At 44.0% G+C, this 14,995-nt stretch overlaps 1 long non-coding RNA gene across 3 annotated transcripts in view; it reads right to left on the reverse strand.

The window, feature by feature from the left end:
• Positions 1-14,995, reverse strand: part of LOC121816785 (uncharacterized) — a 118,082-nt gene that overhangs the window by 71,195 nt on the left and 31,892 nt on the right. For 2 of the 3 annotated variants that reach the window (XR_009596705.1, XR_006056475.2), the window contains exon 2: positions 476-740. This is a non-coding gene — a long non-coding RNA (uncharacterized LOC121816785). Of the gene's footprint in view, positions 1-475; positions 741-6,326; positions 6,500-14,995 lie in introns of all 3 variants that reach the window. The other variant, XR_006056474.2, reaches the window with a different exon arrangement.

The raw sequence follows: 14,995 nt of genomic DNA on the forward strand, positions 1-14,995 counted from the left end.
TTCCCAACCCAGGGATCAAATCTGTATCTCTTGCACTGGCTAGTGGATTCTTTACCTCTGAGCCACCTGGGAAGCGCAATCCACAAGTATAGACACTGTTCAGTCACAAGTCACCCTGATTGTTTGCGACCCCGTGGACTGAGTATAGTCATTACGGTGCATGTAAAATGTGCGTTTTATCATATGTGAATTATACCACAATAAAGTTTACTTTTTAAAATGCCATTTAAAACAAACAAAAAATAAACGGCAAAAGTGAGGAAAATAATGAAAATAAAGGTAAGCCTTCCTTCTCACCAGGGACAAAGGAGGGAAGACGCCAAGAAAATGTCAGCAGGTCACCCTGTTATCTAACCCCGTGGTTCTGCGGGTTTTGTAGCAAGCACGTGGGACTCAGATGAACAGAAAAAGTGAATCCCCATTCCTAGCCCTCTGTGAGGGAGGCGGGGTGCTCGTCTACCCTCCAGGGACTCACCCCCTCCTCTTCTTGCCCCCAGACGCTGTTGGCACTGCTGGTCCTGGTGCTCTATGTGGGCACAGGAATAACAGGTGAGCACTGTGGAGCACTGTGGAGGGAGGAGCCCAGAGCTCACAGAGTCGGGAGTGTAATCTGTAGCTGGTTGCACACCACGGGGACCTCCACAGCTGGCCTTCTCCCATCCTTTTCATCCCCCTGGGATGGCCAGCCAAATGTATTCCAGCTCTTGCTCCTTTATCTTGGTAAGAGGTGGTGTTCATACCTGTTTCAGGAAGAAGTTGGGAGGTGTCAGAAAGGATCAGAGAATGTAACTACCCCCAGAATCCTGTGACTTCCCAGGTAACATATTCAAGAAGGGGCATTGAGGACGTCTGAGAAGGCTTTCCATAGGTGTCACTGATGAACTGGGTCTTTGAAGGATAGGTAGGAGTTGGTCTGGTAGAGAAGGTGGGGATGGGTACTTGGGACAGAAGGAAAGCATAGCAAAGGCTAGGGGAACTTGTAGAAACCAGCACAGCAAGAGAGGTCTACAGGAAAATACTCAAGATACAACCTTGGTGTCTGCCTTTTAGGTGTTTGAATACCAGACCAGTGACTCCCCAGAAGAGCCGATCAAGGTCATGAGGACCTGGTTGAAAGAGAACCTGCATGTTTTCTTGGAGAAGCTAGAGAAAGAGGTGCAAGAGCTGGAGCGGCTGGTCCGGGACCTGGAGGAATGGCTGGATGCCCTCCTGGGAGAGGGGCACCCAGAGGAGCTCTGCTCCACCCTCAGAAATCACCTGTGAGGGCAAGGGCTGAGACCTAGGCAGGAGGCCAAGTGGAGAAGGGGGTGAATATTCTAGGAGTTCTTCTAAGAAGGGCTGAGCTGTGGCACTTGAAGTTCAAGCCAGCCAAGAAAATAAAACAGTTGAAACGCTAAAAACTGTTGGCACCACTGCTGGTCCATGAGGTGATGCTAGTGGTAAGGAACTCGCCCGCCAATGCAGGAGAAGGAAGAGGCGTGGGCTCGACCCCTGGGTCGGGAAGACCCCTTGGAGGAGGAAGCGGCAACCCACTCCAGCATTCTTGCCTGGAAAATCCCATGGACAGAGGAGCCTGGGGTCACACAGAGTCGGACAGGACTGAGCCCCAGGGCTGATGCATGCCAGCTAGGACCAGGTGAGAGACACCCTCCCGCAGAGCAGGACTCTGGCCCAACAGCAGCCTCAGAGCCAGCCACAGGGACGGGACCCTTCTCTTCCACTTCCTTGAGACACTGCACAAAGTTTCTCAGCCTCTCTGAGACAAAACTGTCTCAGTAGTAAGAATCCAGGAAACAAACTGCTTCACAGGGTTCCAGTGAGGCTGGAACGTGTGTCTGCAGTGCATGCTTGCGATACAATAGGTGCCTGATATACAGTTCTTCCTTTCTCACATTCCCTCTCCTTCCTCCTTCGAAATTAGCAGGAGGATGCTGGTCTGGAGTATAGAGACAGTATATGACAACTCCACCTTCGGACACTACTGGTATGAGCATAAGTTTTCGGAGCCCTTCTGGAGGGCAAATTGGTGAGAGCTATCCAATTCACAAATGCATTTATCCCTTGACCCAGCCATCACTTCAGGGATGTATTGCATATATATATATAGATATATATCTCCACATTGTGAAATCGCGCACTTCATTTCTAACACCAAACAAACAGAAAAAAAGGAACAGCCCAAATGAAGATGACATCAGCAGGGCACTGACAAGTACATCCAAACAATGAGATCCGCTGTAGCTGTGAAAGAGAATGGGGAGGCTTTCCTACTGATGTGGAAATGCACGCAAGATACGCCATTAAATTAAAGAAATAAGGATCTATATTGTATTGTTGATGATGACAAAGTTGTGATTGAATATGGATAAAGATTCTAGATGGATACAACAGAGGTGGAGACTGAAGGGAGTTGAATCGAGGCAAATGTACAAGAAAGGGAGGAAACTTTCCATTGCTCACTTTCACACTTTTCACTTTTCAAACTATGTGATGTTTTGCCCATTTGAATATTTTAAAAATAAAACTATCTACTATTTTGCTTGCAGACAAGGACTGGAATACAGGGTGTCTATGCAAAAATAATAATATCACTGGGCTTCCCAGGTGGCTCAGTGATAAAGAATCCACCTGCCAATTCAGGAGACACAGGTTTGATCCTTGGGTTGGAAGATCCCCTAGTAAAGGAAATTGCAACCCGCTACAGTATTCTTGCCTGGAAAATCCCATGGATAGAATGGCCTGGCAGGCTACAGTCCATGGGGTTGCAAAAGAGTTAGACATGACAGCAACTGAGCAACAACAATATCACCATGATAAAACTATCAGTGACTTCTAACTTTTTACTGTCTGCGCCGCATAGCACAGCTTGCAGAACACTAGCTCCCCAATCAGGAATCGAACCCGGGCCCCCTGCATTGGAAGTGCAGAGTCCTAACTACTGGACTGCCAGGGAATTCCCTATTGGTTTAAAATAGTGCCATGAGAGAACCTCTGCCTTTTATTTTGATTAAGCAATGAGAATGCTTGTCTAAGATTTTTCCCTTTTTCTCTTGACTTCCAGGAAGCTCAGAGTTTAGTGTCTTTGAATGGAATTATAACTGCCTGACTTTTTTAAGGTTCTTTATTTCCCCCTTCTTTTGTCTTTTTCTGTTTTTTTTTTATTTTAATGGAATTGTTATACATCTGCCAGTTATTGGGAGCACCTCAAATTGTTGGAAAGTCATAAGAGTTCCAATTAAAATAATCTCAGAGGATATCTGACTTACAAGGAAAGACATAGCAATCCATATGCCGGAGGGAATGAATCAGCTGTAACTGGGTTGGGAGAAGTCTTCGCCAATTATGGTCACAGGGTAGCCGGGGGTGAGAACCAGAATTTGTGTTTTCTCATTTGCAGCTATTTCATCCAGAGTTGTATGTGAAAGAGCTGATTGGTATTTCCTTTTATTTATGTTTATTATTACCATACAAGTTGTAGTTACAGATTCAAAATTATGTATGTTCTCTGTGTACTTTAAAGGGTCCTCAGGTAGAAATTTTACTATATACAGATTTAGCCTGGAGGCTCCCCAGGTAGCTCAGTGGTAAAGAACCCATCTGCCAGTGCAGGAGACACGGGAGATGTGGGTTCAATCCCTGCATCAGGAAGACCCTCTGGAGGAGGAAACATCAACCCACTCCAGTATTCTTGCCTGGAGAATCCCCATGGACAGAGGAGCTGGATGAGCTACAGTTCATAGGGTCGCAAAGAGTCACACAGGACTTAGCAACTAAACAACAACTAATTTCAGCCTAAGGCATATTTTAGATTCTAGCCCCTAACTAAGTTGTAATTCCATTAAACATTGCATCTCTAATATATATGTGTATATAGAGAGATGTATATGTTTATATGATATTTATACGTTATATGTATTTATATATAAAAGATAGGTTAGATGTTTGTGTATGTAATTTGGGGGGTATGTGGGGGAAAAAAAGTAAATAGAGCAGAGATCCTGGTGCTGGCTTAGTCAATAAGTCATATCCAACCCTTGCAGCCCTATGGACTATATCCTGTCAGGCTCCTCTGTCCATGGGATTTTCCTGACCCAGGGATCTAACCCAGGTCTCCTGCACTGCAGGTGGATTCTTTACCTACTGAGCCACCAGGGAGGCCAACATATACACACTACTATATATGTAATAGATAACTAATGAGGACCCATGCTATAGAATGGGAACTCTACTCAGTATTTTGTAATAACCTACATGGGAAAAGAATCTAAAAAAGAATGGAGATATATATATATATATATACAACTGATTCATTTGCTGTACCCCTGAAACTAACACAACATTGTAAATCAACTATATTCCAATAAAAATTTCTTTAAAAAGAAAGAAATATTGATTGGACCGCGCATCCACCAGCCACTGGTGAATGAGATGTTTACAGCTAACGGTGAAAACAAATGAAAAAACAAATCAGAAAAGTCAGTACCAGGCAATTTCAGAGAATAATAAATATGAGTGGAAACAAGACCACATAGCAAATCACTGTAGTTCCAGGTGGAAATGAAGATCTGGCGTGGGGGAGAAGTGCCCTGAATCAGGATGCGTTCTGAAAGTGTAATCAGCACGACATGCTGATGGATGAGAATGTGGGAGAAGGGTCTAGTTAGCTGCTTGCCAGGCCTCAGGACTGCCTCTCTTTTCAGCAGAGGAACCTGAGCCATGAGTCAGGGCAAGATGGAAGAGACAGGCTTGGTCTGGTTAAAGGGAAAGTAGCCAGTTGGAAAAATGTCATGCTGCTTAAGTACCCACATTTCTTTCCTTTGTCTCAGACACCTGGAGAATGAGGTCAGCATCACAAGAATTAAAAGCTTTTAATTAATTTTAATTGATGGTTCTCCCCCCATCTCTCTTTTACTCAATAGATTTGGCAGCCTTCCTAACATTCCCCCAGGCTCTTCTCTTTGGCCAACACTGATTCATTCGACTTTTTTAATTGGTTTGTCTTATTGGTTTTGGTCATCTTCTTTTCTGTTCTTTCACTTTATATATATTATATAATGGGAAAGGAAAACCACAATCACTCAGATAGTTCATGTTTTAAAGGTAAGAATCTGATCATCTGGACAAAAATTCGATACGGTCAAGTCCATCTGTGTGTTAGCCGTAAGTATTTCATAAGCATGTTGGGATGATTGGGAAGCAATAATAAAACGGTGATAGTTGACATTTAGAAAATGCTCCCTCTATTCCTGTTTTAGGGGCTTGATCAAATGCTATTGTTATTTCCAGTTTATAGGAGGGGAAATTGAGGCAGGGAAAGATTACATTATTGTCAAAGTAGTATCACCAATAAATGGGGAGCCAGGATTCAAGCCCACGCTGTCTGGCATCAAAGCCCCCACACTAACCCTATGGTCTTCACAGTCTCCCCTCCACTAAGCCCAGCCAAGATAATGTCTTCTCTTAAAAAGTTACCATTTTATTGTTAAGGAATCATATGCCAATTAAATTTATAAGGCAGTAAATATACCTGCATGCTACTACATGTCAGGTACATATTCTATGAGAAGTAGAAATCTCATTTCTTGCCCACATGCAGCTAGTCTGTCTACCAGGAAGTCAAGAAACAGAGATGGAGAAAATGAAATATCTACCTTGTTTTCAAAGCTGCTGGGTGAAGTGTCAAAGGCACCTAACTAATTATCAAATGAGCTATATACTTATTGACCTAAGAGTTCAGAGAAAAGATGGAGTACTTGCATTGGCGCTCACATGAAAATCTGTTAGTCCAGTTACAGAATAATGCTGAAACTTAAATTAGGCTATGGCCAAGAGGAAATCATGGGAGGAACGAGAGAAATGATAAATCATGGGTGGGGAGAGAGAGGGATTCTTCTCTCTAGAATGGGATGGGTACTACAGCCTGAACTAAACCCAAGGGTCAGATCCCAGGTCTCAGGTAAGATTTGGAGGCAACTTCCTAAAGGTCTTTGTAAGAATAAGTTTTTTTTAAAAAAAAAAAAAGGAAAAGAAAAGAAAAACGCCCTTAAGAAGGAAGGACTCAGTCTTCATTGAAATTATTCTAAGACCAGGAAGGTTCATTTCCAGTCTGCATGTCATATTTTTGATGATGTCAAATAAAAATGTGGATTTAATTTGTTTCCTTAATCCACAAATTTGTTCAACAAAATTGTGAAATGCATTAAATCCAATTTGGTCCAAATCTGGCTGTCAGAAGGATAATTGAGGGATGGAGCCAAAGAAGACGCCTTCAGGGGCTTCTGAATCCTCTCTGTTATACCCACTTCCAGGAGGAGGAGCATCCTTACCCGAAGACAGGGTCAGGGCTTTCATCCAACAGTGTGAACATCCTTCTGAGCTGAGTGGCTGAGCCTTCAACAGCCGGCCCGCAGTCAGCTGAGTGCACTTCGTCACTCAGCGCCTCAGTTTCCCGCTCTGTCGTAAGGTGCTATTGCACCTCTCTGGAGAGGCTTTTGGGACACTAAGACGACAGGATGACCATAAAGACAGTGCTAGCAAGTTTGCAGGCGCTTAGAAAAGGAACCATAGCAGAAAAGTCCAAGTGGATCCAAACTCAAGGGCCTTGGGCTTTCCTCCCACCACCCTGTCCCTCTCTGTCTCCTGCCTCTCCCTCCCTCCCTCCCCCTCTCTCCCCTCCCTCCCTCTCTCTCTCTCCATCTCTCAGCCCCACTTGCCTTTGGGCTGGCCCCATTCTCTGGCAGGCTATCCCCACTGTGGTGGCAACATGGCTTCTGGAACTCCAGGCTCTGTCACATCCTCTGCATCGCCCCAGGGGAGAAGAAATGCCTCTTCCCCGAGAGCTGTGCTCAGAGTCCTGCAGGTGAGCCTGGTGGCCCTCGGACTGGATCACCTACCGTTCCTGAGCTTCTCCTACCTTTCCTGAGCTTCCCCTCGCAGCTACGGTGAGGCAGTGCTCACATTGGCCGGACTTGCTCACATGTTCATCTCCCCTAGCCAATGATTATCCTAAGCACAGACTGAGGGGTGGGGAGCCGTGGGGCCCCAAGGGAAATCGAGGTACTATTACCAGAATGGGAGAAATCCATGCAGGAAATACAACTTAAATGCTTTGTCAAAGTACCCATGACAAAAATTTGTCATTGTCCTCACACTGCAGCAGGGTATAAAGTGTTTTCTCAGCTACCCCACCTCATGTAGATCTGAGCTCTAGACAAGACAAGTGATCTTTTATAACACCCTCATACATGCCCAACTGCCGCAGAATTTACTTCTCCTGCCTGTGAACCCAGGCAAAGCGTGCATCTGTGGAGGTGGCATGAAGACGCTGAAAGACCACGACTTTGGGGTCAAACAGCGGTCCAAGCCCTGCCTCCCCACCCCGCCCCTGCACTGCGCCCTCAGACTGCTCACTCCACCCTTCAGAGATGCCCATAAAATGGGGCTTGTCTACATATCTCCAGGGCTTTTTGAGAGGATTACGTAATACCAGCCAACTTTTAATTAGTGTTTACTATGCTCCAGGCATGGTTCTAAGTGCTTTATGGGCAGCATAAAGATTTAATCATCGCAACACATCTATGCACCAGGTCCTATCTATGTCTTCCCTGCATATGTAAGGTAACCAGCACCCAGGATGCATAACCATTCCAGGGTCACACAGTGCGTGGAGGAGTGGGGATGCAAACTCAGACAGGCAAACTCTGGGACCACATGCTGTGACCCCACCCTATGCTGCTTCCGGATTACATGAGGTAATGCGCGTGCAAGGGCTGTGTAAACCGTAACACACTATATAAATGTCACTCACTGTGACTTCTCTCCTCCCGCCTGGGCATTAAGGCCAGGAGGGGCCTCATGAGTCCACCGCTCAGGTATTTTCTCACAGCGCTGGGCGTGGCCCCTCAGCTGCACTTCCTGCAGCCTGCCGTTGACTCTGAAGCTACACCTAAAACCCACCTGATTCTTTTCATTCTCCAGCCCCAGCAAAGTGGCCTTTTACACCCCGGCATTCATCTCCTCCGCAGCCCTTAGTGAACCACAGCGACGAGCTCTGGCTACCCTGGGACAGAGCCAACATGCCCTCCGCCCACAGGGAGCCCCCGGAAGGCTGGGCGGTGAGAGGAAACGGCGGCCGGGAGGAGCTGCACGGAGAAGCGGGGCCGAGTATTAGAACCTGGCTGCTACACACTCAAGAGGAAGCGTGCGAGGAGAGCACCCAGCACAGCCAGGGCTGAACATTCTCAGCTATGGTCGCCAAATGAATTCTACTGCCCCGCGCCCTCTGACCCCGAGCTTACGACTCAATTCAGTACAACGCCCCTGTGCCCCTCGCCACGCATCCTCTGTTACTCTTGGTCTCTGCTTTATTTCTCATATCAAAACACATACTCATTAGTAGAGATGCAGTAAAAATAAAACGAATGTACGTTAAAAAAAAAAAAACAAAAAACAGGTGTATAAAGACAAAAAGCAGGTTAGTGGTTGCCAGGTGCTGGTAGGAGAAGGGAACGGGGAGTGGATGCTTAATAGGCATGGGGTTTCCATTTGGGGTGATGAAAAAGCTCTGGTACTAGACCACGGTGATAGTCGAACAACACTGTAAGTGTTCTTAATGCCACTGAACTGTACACTTTAAAACGGTGCAGACAGTAAGCAAGAGGAAGGTCCTCAACATCACTGTTCATCAAGGACATGTGTTAAAATCACCATGGGACACCAGAAGAGATAGCCCACATGGGTGAGACTGCTATAAATCTCATAAGTTGCTGATGGGGTACAATATCATGCGAACCACTTTGGAAATCAATTTGGCAGTTTATTATAAACACATGTATACCCTGTGTCGTAATGATTCCATTTTAAGTATTTACCCAAGAGAACGAAATGAATGGGCCACACACACACACACACACCACAAACACAAGACCTTGCAAAAAAATGTGCAAAGCAGCTTTATTCATAAAAGATAACAACTAAGGCACTTCCTTGGTGGTCCAGTGGCTAAGATTCCACGTTTCCAGTGCAGGGGCCCCAAGTTCTACCCCTGGTCAGGGAACTAGATCCCACAAGCCAAAACTAAGGGTTCATATGCCACAACTAAAGATCCCACGTGCCACTAAGACTGGCACAACCAAATAAACAGATATTTGTTTTAAAAGATAGCAACTGGAAATAACTCAAATGCCCAAAAATAAATTGCAATTATATTCATATAGCAGACTACTCATAAATAAAAGAATAAACTACTGATTCAGAATAAACTACTGGAATACCAGACCACCTGACCTGCCTCCTGAGAAATCTGTATGCAGGTCAGGAAGCAACAGTTAGAACTGGACATGGAACAACAGACTGGTTCCAAATAGGAAAAGGAGTACATCAAGGCTGTATATTGTCACCCTGCTTATTTAACTTACATGCAGAGTACATCATGAGAAACGCTGGACTGGATGAAGCACAAACTGGAATCAAGATTGCTGGGAGAAATATCAACAACCTCAGATATGCAGATGACACTACCCTTACGGCAGAAAGTGAAGAAGAACTAAAGAGCCTCTTGATGAAAGTGAAAGAGGAGAGTGAAAAAGTTGGCTTAAAGCTCAACATTCAGAGAACTAAGATCATGGCATCCGGTCCCGTCACTTCATGGCAAATAGATGGGGAAACAGTGGAGACAGTGGCTGACTTTATTTTTCTGGGCTCCAAAATCACTACAGATGGTGATTGCTGCCATGAAATTAAAAGACGCTTACTCCTTGGCAGGAAAGTTATGACCAACCTAGACAACATATTAAAAAGCAGAGACATTACTTTGCCACAAAGGTCCATCTAGTCAAGGCTATGGTTTTCCAGTAGTCATGTATGGATGTGAGAGTTGGACTATAAAGAAAGCTGACTGCTGAATAATTGAGGCTTTTGAACTGTGGTGTTGGAGAAGACTCTTGAGAGTTCCCTGGACGGCAAGGAGATCCAACCAGTCCATCCTAAAGGAGATCAGTCCTGAATATTCATTGGAAAGACCAATGTTGAAGCTGAAGGTCTAATACTTTGGCCACCTGATGTGAAGAACTGATTCACTGATGCTGGGAAAGACCCTGATGCTTGGAAAGATTGAAGGTGGGAAGAGAAGGGGAGGACAGAGGATGAGACGGTTGGATGGCATCACTGACTCAATGGACATGAGTTTGAGTAAACTCTGGGAGTTGATGATGGACAGGGAGGCCTGGCGTGCTGCAGTCCATGGGGTCGCAGAGTCGGATATGACTAAGCAAGTACACTGAACTGAACTGATTCACAGAACAGCCTGAGTGAGTCTCAAAAGCATTATCTTGTATGAGATAAACAAGATATGAGAATATATATTGTCTGATTCCATGGATAACTAAACTAGGGTGATAGAAATCAGGTCAGCCTTTCAGGGGAGGTGTACAAGGAAACTTTCTGGAGTGTTGAGAATAACATATATCTTAATATGACATGGTGGTTACATGGGTGTTTGCATTTGTTGCAATTTATCTGTATCTCTTTATTTATTGTATATAAATTATGCCTCAAAAACATTAAAAATAATAAAACTATACACCATCTCTATGACTCAACATTTGTATTCCTTGATGTTTAACCATGAAAAGCACATGTGCTCACAAAAAGTCATGTATAAAAATATTCAAGACAACTGTTCATAAGAGACAAAAACTGTAAATGGATTAAATATTCCAGCTAAAACATAAAGATGATTAGTCTCATCTTTTAAAATATACATTGCTAAAAAAATAAATGTAAAATGTACACTGCTTATCAGAGACACAAATATAAGGACCCAGAAAGGTTGAAATAAAAGGATGAGAAAACATATCCATAAAAACATTAAAAACACGTATATTAAAAAGGAGTTGTAAGTCTATTAATAACAGATCAAATAGATATTAAGACCAGAAGTATTATTAGACATAAAGAATAATAATTCATAAATGTAGGAACATTAATTCAATAGGAATATATAACAATCTTAAATTCAAATGAGTTTAATAATGGAGTCTCAGACAGTGTTGAGAAATAAAATCCCATAATCAGAATACAATGTTTAGAAATATGTCTCTCAGTAATTGATAATACAGATATAAAATCAATACAGCTATATTAAGACTAAATAACATGAATAATAAATTTGATTAGACTCAGACCTATTCAGTCATCTGATTTATAGCAAACATACCATTACAACATAGTGGGGGCAAACTGTCTCGTCCATAAATGGTGCTAGATAAATTGCACAAATTTATGGAAAATATGGACATCGACTCTTACCTCATACTACATCCAAGATTCTATTTCAGGCGAATCATAGACCTACATATGAAAAGTAAGACAATAAGCTGCTAGAATAAAATGTGCATAAATATTTATGACTATGGATAGACAAAGAGTTCTTAAAATATAAAGAACACTAAGCATAAAGGAAAAAAGTAGTGAATTCGACTATTTTAAAATTAGGAACTGTGTTTGTATGTGTTCAGTCGCTCAGTTGTGTCTGACTCTTTGTGACCCCACAGACTGAAGCCCACCAGGCTCCTCTGTCCATGGGATTTCCCAGGCAAGGATACTGGAGTGGGGTGCCGTTTCCTCCTCCAGGGGATCTTCCCGACCCAGGGACTGAACCCATCTCCTACACTGGCAGGCTGATTCTTTCCCACTGAGCCACCTGGGACGCCCAAAATTAAGAACTACTGTTCATCAGAAGACATTATTAGAAGAGTAAGGAACAGACAGAAGGTTGGTTGTTTTTTTTTTTTTTTTTCAAAGATATTTGCAATGCGTATCTCCTACAAAGAACCTGTATACTGAATATATAAAGAACTTCTACAAATCAGGAAGAAAAAGAGACACTTCCCCCCTTCCCATGGGAAAAGTTTTGAACAGGCATTTCACAGAAGGGTGTACCCAAGTGGCAAGTTAGTTATTCATGAAAACCTAATTAAACCACAGTGAGCTACCATCACCCACCATCAGAATGTCTACACTTTTTAAACTGGTACCAAGTGTTGCCAGGATGTAGAGCTCCTGGCATTCTCACATACTTCTGTGGGAGGGTAAATTTGCACAACTGCTCTGGAAAGCTGTTAGCAGGGCCTGCCGAAGTTGAAACATACATGTTTTATGAACACAAAATTCTACTTCAAATGTAGATTCTCAGAAGTATGTGTGTGTATTGAAAGTCATGCCCCAAAATAACATAGAACATTATTTTTAATACTTAGAAACTAGAAACCATTCAAGAGCTCATCAACAGTAGAATGGATAAACAAATAGTACTCCATACACAGATATAATGTGACTGAAAGTCAGGCACAGTTCTTCGTGACTCTATTCACATGAACTTCAGAATCAGGCAAAATTAATCTATAATGATAAGAATGTTAGAATGCTGGTTTCTTTTAGAGGGTAATGGCCAGAAGACAATACAAAAGAGACATGTGAGATGTTGGTAATTCTCTGTGTCTTGATCTGGAAGATGGGTACCTATGTGTATTCATTTCATAAAAATTTGTCAGGCTCTGCACTTAAGGTTCATTCATGAAGCTATATCATGTTATTCTTCAGTTTAAGTTGAGCAAAACATAGTATATGATTAGTGCTAAAGTTTATGATCAGTTCAGTTCAGTTTAGTCGCTTAGTTGTGTCCGACTCTGCGACCCCATGAATCGCAGCACGCCAGGCCTCCCTGTCCATCACCAACTCCCAGAGTTCACTCAGACTCACGTCCATCGAGTCAGTGATGCCATCCAGCCATCTCATCCTCAGTCATCCCCTTCTCCTCCTGCCCCCAATCCCTCCCAGCATCAGAGTCCTTTCCAATGAGTCAACTCTTCACATGAGATGGCCAAAGGACTGGAGTTTCAGCTTTATCATCATTCCTTCCAAAGAAATCTCAGGGCTGATCTCCTTCAGAATGGACTGGTTGGATCTCCTTGCAGTCCAAGGGACTCTCAAGAGTCTTCTCCAACACCACAGTTCAAAAGCATCGATTCTTTGGCGCTCAGCCTTCTTCACAGTCCAACTCTCACATCCATACATGACCACAGGAAAAACCATAGCCTTGACTAGACGGACCTTAGTTGGCAAAGTAATGTCTCTGCTTTTGAATATGCTGTCTAGGTTGGTCATCACTTTCCTTCCAAGGAGTAAGCGTCTTTTAATCTCATGGCCTAATGATCACATTTGAGTAACTTTGCACCAATTTCCACCAGCATCCTTGTGTCCCAAACGAAGCCTCCCAAATTGTGAGCATTATAACCTTCAAAGACATTCTTTAGTTTCATTTTAATTTGATTTTATCCAGCAAACCAGCAAATACAAGCTACAATGAATCTGGATAAACTGTTTCACTTTTCTACTCCTTTCTTCCCCCCAACCAAGGTGGTAGGAAAGGACAAGAAGGGAAGCTTGAGCTAAATATAATAAGCAGTACAGTTGTTCCTTGGTGTCTGTGGGGGATTGGTTCCAGGACACCCCTGCAGATACTCAAATCCATGGAGGGACTTTCCTGGTGGTCCAGTGGTTAAGACTTTGCCTTCCAGTGCAGAAGGTGAGGGCTGGATTCCTGGTCAAGCAGCTAAGATCCCACATGCCTTCCAGGCCAAAAAAATACAGAATATAAACAACTGAAGCAATACTGTAACAAGCTCAATGAAGACTTTAAAAATGTCCCACATCAAAAAAAAGTCTTAAAAAATAAGATCCATGGATACTCAATCCCTTATAATATAAAATGACACAGTATAATTGGCCCACCATATCTGTGATTGCAAAATCTACAGATGTTGGAGGACTAACTTGTACCAACAGGACTTACCACAGAGTGTCTGCATGGCAATCAAATGTTTCCCCTAAAGTAGCCTTGAAAGAAATTGGGGTTGGAGGCTCCTAAAGACATGTGACCGGAGAAGAGTCTGGGGCAGGAGGCAAGGGGTCTTGGTTTTAGCCCAGCTCTGCCTCTAGTTCATGGTGACCTTGGGCATGTCCCTTCCTCCTCTGGTATCTCTTTCTTCCACTGTAAATGAAGAGTTAGATTAGCTGGTCTCTGAGCCCTTTTCCAGTTAGACTTGGCTGTGATTACACATAATTCTGTGGGTCTGTATACACATTCTGTTTTAAGTGTTCTGTGAGGCACCTGTGGGTACATTTATATATGAGCTGAACATTGTCTTCACCAGAATTCTTAAAGAAAAATGCATTTGTTGGGGGATGTCAGCCTCCATGGCTCCAGGTGGCTCAGTGGTAAAGAAGCCATCTGCCCATGCTGGAGACACAGGTTCCATCCCTGACGCAGGAAGATCCCCTGGAGAAGGAAATGGCCACCCACTCCAGTATTCTTGCCTGGAAAATTCCATGGACAGAAGAGCCTAGTGGGCTACAGTCCATGGGGTCGCAAAGAGTCAGACACCTACACGTCAGCCTCCATAGGCACCCGAATGCGGAGGAAGCGGTGTTCTTGTCAGAGGAAAGGAGATAACTCTACTTATTTTTCCAGAGAGAAGAGAAAAGGGAAGCTATGATAGACCCACAGGATACTGGGAGGCTGTGTGGGTTTGTAGAGCAACCCTTCCCATAGCTTCGCTGTCAGTGACATCGCTAAGCACATGACAGGCTCGGGAGCAGATTTTCTTGTGAAAATTGGTGAAAGGCTTAAGTTCCCTGCACAGACCCACGTCAGCCAGTCAGTCCCAAGGCAGTACAGGCGAATGCAGGGGCCAGGAGGAAGAGGCGTATCCCGGAGCATGCACTCCACTTTCACACCAAGGGCAGGGAACGGGGCCTTCAGTTGCATTGAACCCAATCTCCAGGATGCGGGAGAGGGCCCTAGTTGACAGACGCATCATATCTTCTATAACACGAGGAAGACCGCTACGGCTATGCACCGCCTGCTGGAAACAATCCTGGGGGACAGACGCGGCTCTTCCCTCCTCCCTACCTGGAATTCCTGCTCTGGGGCTGG

The sequence above is a fragment of the Ovis aries genome, chromosome 16 (assembly GCF_016772045.2).
Source record: "Ovis aries strain OAR_USU_Benz2616 breed Rambouillet chromosome 16, ARS-UI_Ramb_v3.0, whole genome shotgun sequence".
Lineage (NCBI taxonomy): Eukaryota > Metazoa > Chordata > Mammalia > Artiodactyla > Bovidae > Ovis > Ovis aries.